Source organism: Cebidichthys violaceus, unplaced genomic scaffold (assembly GCF_023349555.1).
Source record: "Cebidichthys violaceus isolate CVI_PGR_0920_01 unplaced genomic scaffold, fCebVio1.0.p SCAF_152, whole genome shotgun sequence".
In the NCBI taxonomy this organism is placed as follows: domain Eukaryota; kingdom Metazoa; phylum Chordata; class Actinopteri; order Perciformes; family Stichaeidae; genus Cebidichthys; species Cebidichthys violaceus.
This window is the reverse complement of record NW_027176321.1, coordinates 121,883-127,882: the sequence shown is the minus strand read 5'-3', so window position 1 is coordinate 127,882 and position 6,000 is coordinate 121,883. Positions and strand designations below refer to the sequence as shown.

General features: G+C 42.3%; 1 protein-coding gene across 3 annotated transcripts in view; it reads left to right on the top strand.

Moving 5' to 3' along the window:
- Nucleotides 1-4,085: 4,085 nt before the first annotated feature.
- Nucleotides 4,086-6,000, top strand: part of tln1 (talin 1) — a 75,101-nt gene continuing 73,186 nt past the window's right edge. For 2 of the 3 annotated variants that reach the window (XM_068710411.1, XM_068710409.1), the window contains exon 1: nt 4,086-4,211. The gene's annotated coding sequence lies outside the window, so the exon portion shown is untranslated. Of the gene's footprint in view, nt 4,411-6,000 lie in introns of all 3 variants that reach the window. The other variant, XM_068710410.1, reaches the window with a different exon arrangement.

Genomic DNA, 6,000 nt, shown 5'->3' with positions numbered 1-6,000 from the left:
TTTCATCATGAATGTGTAATAGATTATTATTTCTCTCTAATGAAGTCTCTCCTGATTGACATTTTTATGATTCAAATCCTGCCCCAGCATCTTTTCGGTGTCCTCCTGGCACAGTGCACTGACAGCCCTGTTCTGATGGGTGGTGAATTTAATATAGTCCAAGTAGACTGCTCGGGCCACCCTCTTCCAAAAGCCTGATCACTGTCAAGTGCCTAAAGAGTTGTTGGAATCACTGGTATTGGCTGCTTCTTCTGTCAATAAACATTCTATTCCAATCAGCACAACTCTTACTCTAGAATCGATTACCTTTTAATATCCAACTCTCTTATCAAAAATGTAATTAATGCTGAAATACGTAGTATAGTTATATTGGATCATGCTACCCAGGCAATTACTTTTTGCCTAATTAATAACGAAAATCAGTCTAAACAATGGAGATTCAATACTTCACTGTTAAAGAACTGTAGAAAGTCTGTCCTTATTTCTTTACGTATCCCAACTCTCGGAGGCGGAGCTGGCTGTTTTAGTAAACTCCTCAGCCTTCACACCTAGCTCCAATCCGCCAGCAGGACTCAACATGGGCTTTCATGACAATTTTAACATGTTCTGAGATTGGCACTCTTTTTTCAAGGGGAATAGAATCCATGTCTGCATGTCCGCATGTACGCAATGTACCCGCTGATGACAGTGTAAAAATGTAAGGTGGCACCTGCCCATCAGGCAGTAATGTGTGTCTTGCCCAAGGACACCTCAACATGTATTAGCGGAGCTGGGCATCGAACCCCCGATCCTCTGATTAAAGGACGACCCTGCTACTGAGCAACAGTCGCCACAGACTTTCCAGTCAGGTTTGGGCAAAAGCCCAGAGAGAGCAACTCTCTGTACAGTTCCAGTCATTAGCCCTTTTCACCAAGGACCAGGTGAAAAACCTTGGAGTTATCTTGGATTCTGACCTCAGCTTTTTGAATTGTCATTGTCATTTTATCATCTTAGAAACATGGCTATGGTAGGACTGTTTCACTCAGGCTGACACAGAAAAACTAATGCATGCTCATTATAACCCCATATTGACTATTGCAATGCTATCTTGTTCAGTCTTCCTAAAAAAGCTGTTGGCAGCCTTTTTATAGTATTTATATTTCTGGAGCCTATTTTAGTAACTTTTATGTATTTTAACATTTTATTGTTTATTGTTGTTATTTTTAGTCTTTCAAAAATATATTGTCTATTATTTATGTATTTTATTTTGTCTGTGCTGTTTTAAACTTGCTCTGTATAGCTCTTTGGGCTGCATGATTGTATGAAAAGGTGCTATATAAATTAAGTCAAATCATTAATGATATTTCAATTTCCGCATGTCCCCTGAAATAACACCAGAAGCGTTTAGCTGGATCAATAATTTGAGGGCATTCACAGTCACATCGAGGGGCCCTCGAGTTACCTGTGGAGAAGTCCAACACAGCGACGCTCAGCCAGAGGCTTGTGAGTATCCCCACACCTGCCCAGCGCCTGTCCTTTACAGATGATATGCTGACATTATGAACACATTTTTGCATTATTTAGCTTTTTTTTAGCATGTTTTAATATATTTATGCAAAATATCATATACAGGGCAACAATGCAGGAATAAGGACACTATAGATATCGGAGATTCTTCCATTCTTACGGTTATGAAATTGTGAAGTTTTGTAACCGCTGTAGTGGTAAAAATCAGTTAATCAATAATTCCCCAAGAATTTAGGCTTCTGATTGTTCTTTTAAAGCTTGAACCCTGTTATAAAACTCTGGGTATTCAGACATCAGTATTATCAGCTCCTCCATCGCTCTTCTTTTTCTTTCTTCTTCTGCCTTGTTCAATTTCCTTAATTTTCCTTTCTCCCCCTTCTATTTGATTGGCCAAAGCCAGGCGGATACCGCCAGAAGTTTCAGCACAGGTTAGTCTGTTTTGTGTATGAAGTTTTTGTGTATGAAGTTTCCTGAAATTAAGTTTCATTAATGATATTTAATGATATTCAGCACTCAACAAAATCCAGCAGAAAAAGTCAATGAGTCATGGTTTGTAAAACGACCAGTCTGTGGAGTCCTGGAGCCCCGCCCCTGCTGCTGTACAGATCCTGTTCGGTATTTTAATCAAAGTTTATTCATATTTATTAATTTACAATTCCTAGATTTATAGTTAGATTACTTGACCTCACTCAGTTCCTGATTACAGATTTAAAAGGACTACAACTGTTTCCTGGATCCTCGATGCCCTTGGTGGCTGTGAACTGTCTACCAAATTTAAGGGACATTCCCAAGAACTGTGGAACACATACTTTCCTGGGCCAGGGAGGAGTGATAAGAATCATAGATAATCCACCAGAACATGGTGTCCCGACACCAGACCCATACCAAATGCTTCAGTGACTGAAACAAAGCAGTTTGCTGTTTCTTCTCCTCATCTGACGAGGTCCCGTTCACATTTCTGCAGATGCCTTCCCAGTCCCAGTTAGATGCATCTGTGGTGAACAAAATAGGCTGAAAAATGGGCGAGGATCCAGTCTAGGTTGGATCAACATGCTTGGGCCTAACTGTATACTTAAGGTTTCTTTCACATCGATGGACACTGAAATGACATTTAGCCCGGTTTATTCAAAGCCTGTAGACCAGGGGGAGACCATAAGCACCCAAAACATGTCCTCCCCAGCTGCCTTCTTCCTCTCACTGTCAGGAGCTTCTGCTTATTCCGGGATGAAACGATGTTTAGCCCATGCAGACTGGGCTGAGATTGGAGTGGTAGCTGTTGATGGTCAATGAGAATAGTCTTCTGTGGGGGGGGGGGGGGGGGGGGGGGGGGGTCTCTTCTGTGACATTCAGAACAGGCTACATTCTGTCTGTCATCACTGATGACCTTGGTTATTATCTCCTTTCCAACATTATTTTCAAATTCTTTAAAATTTACCTTAAATTTCAATTTAGACTCAAAAGGTGTGGGCACCTCACAGTGGATCGTGTGGAGCACGTCATTTCTCTTTTACATTCCATGGTTTTCAAATCCTCTGTCAGGCGGTGTTACATTTATTTGATAGGCGTGATTCAGTACATCACATCACTTTGGGCAACACAACTCCAACTTGCCATTATCGTCCCTTTATCTGAGGCCGGGCCTCAGATAAAATTAAAAAAAAGAAAGAATTAAAAGTTAGACTTCAAAATATAAATATCCTCATGGTCGAAATTAGGAGATAGCATGTTGTCTGTGTGCTGACATATCACAAGAGGTGGACAGGAGAGGAAAAGCGGTTTTCCAACAGGTGACTGAGTTGAAAATGATCGACAAATAATCCCAAAATGTCCACTAAGAGAAAGATTGATGCAGAGGGAAGAAAATGTTATGAAAGATGGGAAAGCGAATATATGTTTGTGCTTCAAGGAGAAAAACGATCTGTCTTCTGTGCTATGAGGCAGTGTCGGTGATGAAGGAATACAATTTACGTCGGCATTTTGACACCAAACACAGAGCTAAATTTAGCCTCCAAGAAAAACATAAAATGGGACGACGTGGAGGGACATTTTTAATGCAGAGAGGTGACAAAAATAGCTTTGAACAAAGTTAATGTAATAACTTGTGCTTGATGATATTTGTCTTTGTTATTTTCTTTAAAAGTTTGATCCTTGATAGAGTAATGTGGGTTTCTTAACCCTAAATTAAAATGATTTATGTTATAATAACAGAAATATGCTTAAATATAACTTTACATTTATATAACTGCATGTACAATCTTTTTACACTTGAATAAACAATAATCAAATGCAGAGTTATTCAACAATATGTTAGGGAGTAGTTACAGTTATACAGTCTTACAGTTACAACCGGCCCTTTGAGGGTAACCATGATGCTGATGTGGCCCAGGGTGAAAATGAGTTTGACACCCCTGATGTAGGGGGTTTGTGCCATAGGTGAGTCGTGGATGGCTCAGTCATAGAGCAGCAGTACACCGAAATGTCCACTGAAGTGCGACACCGCCCCACCGCACAGCGACGCGGCCCGCCAGGGTGGAGTTTAAGCAGCAGCACTGCTGAGGCGGATAGGGAGGGGAACCAAGAGACGCTGTCTGGCTTTTCCCCTTGCTCAAAACCTCGCTCTCTATCCGGAATAATCGAAACACCTTCAACTATTTTGTTTTTCAAAGTCCGAGGGGCCGCTGGCGGGAGTGGATTCACGCGCTCAGGTCAGGCTGAATGCTTCTTCTTTTTTTTACTTTGAAAAGTTTCCACCATTCTAACAAGAAGTCCTTGACGTCAGCATTAGACTCGACGTGGGAGCGAGAAAACTCCCCAAAAAGTAACTTACGCAGTTTAGGCCGCAGTTCAAACTACCGCGTATGTGAAGCCCCGTTAGTTAATGAACATATAGGAAACGACGTGCTGGTAAGTAACAAGCGCCACACAGACAGACAGCGAAATATGCCCCCCCCCCCCCCCCCCCCCCCCCCCCCCCACACACACACACACACACACACACACACACTAAACTCAATGTCCTGTGAGCTATTGAGGAACATGCAGCGATGTGTTCAAGTTTCCGTAGAGTAAGTCTGGCATTCTGAGAAGTGTTGCTCTGTCAAAGTTCCTAATTTAAAAGAGCTTACTGTCTCGAGACCACCTCCACGGTCCGGTTCGGTGCTGACCTACAGCAGCCGCTCCGCTTCATGACCCTCCTGTGACGTGTTCAGACCTGGTCCGGACCTGTATGTCCAGACTAGCTCGCATGTGACCTTCTGTCGGTTCTTTTAGTTCTGGTCTAACACAGCTGGGCGTGTTAACAGCTAGCAAACAAGCGAGAAAGAAAAAGTAGCCTCCGGGTGTAAATTCTTACACCACTGTGATGTGGTGTGCGACAGAACGGAGGACTTTGCAGATAGACGTGTTTACTCCGAGCAATAAACTTGTGTCAGTAGTGGACTAGAAGACAGGTTGGTATGTGAAAACCTGGTTTGTGTGAGGCCTAATAACAGCGTGTACTGCTACATGTTGGCACATGATATGACTGCCTCCGCTGCAAAGGACATTTTCAAGGATGTCCATAAACCTATACTGTAATTCCGTGGTCGTTTTTGATTCTAAATGGCATAGCACGCTGTATGATCACTACCAGAACAGTTAACATTAAACTGTAATAGTATAGCTACAGTGTAATAGATGGAGATGTCTTTATCAGAAGCCTCAGCTGGTTCAAATGGCTGTGAAGGTCTGTCAGAGCACAGCCTCAAGGTAAGACTCACATTCTTTAGTGTCTTACATAAGAGTTAAAGTCATTGTTTTCCTACGCCTGTGGTGATAAAGTAGTTGTATGCAATAATAGGAGTTCTTACAGCACGCATGTAATGTTGTAATGATCTGGCTCCTAGTGTTGTTTGAACATGGAGAAGATTGGACCCAATGGATGAAAATAGTTTCACTGTGAACTGTTTCTCTATTCTCAGATGAAACTGTCTGTTAAGACAAACTGAAAGAACTAAAAAAGTTGTTGATTTGAAGTATTTTTAGTGTTGAAAGTAGGAAGAAGTATCCCCTGTGCCTCCAAATGTGAGCATTCTTCTGCTTTTCTTCACTTCATATCTATTTGAAGTGTTGATGTTGTCCAACCCTTTCTGTGACTTTCTGAGAGCAACTTCACGCTGTGAGTAGAGAGCTGTATGGAGACACACACACACACACACACACACACACACACACACACCACACACACACCTTACAGCTTCTCACTCCTTCCAGTGTAGCTGTTCAAAATAGTTAACACTTTGGATTTCCAACATGTCAGTTGATTATTCAAATGCACCACCGGAGTACTGAACACGTGCAGAGAAGACTGTTGCACTGGTGCCAGAGCAGAGGGCTCAGGGTCATCTGGCTCAGGTTTTGCTTCAAGGGGACACGACGTCATAGGACAAGGCGCTGCATTGGCCAGCCACATGCATGCAAGCTTGCAATCCTGGTAGATGACTGTGTAACATGTTG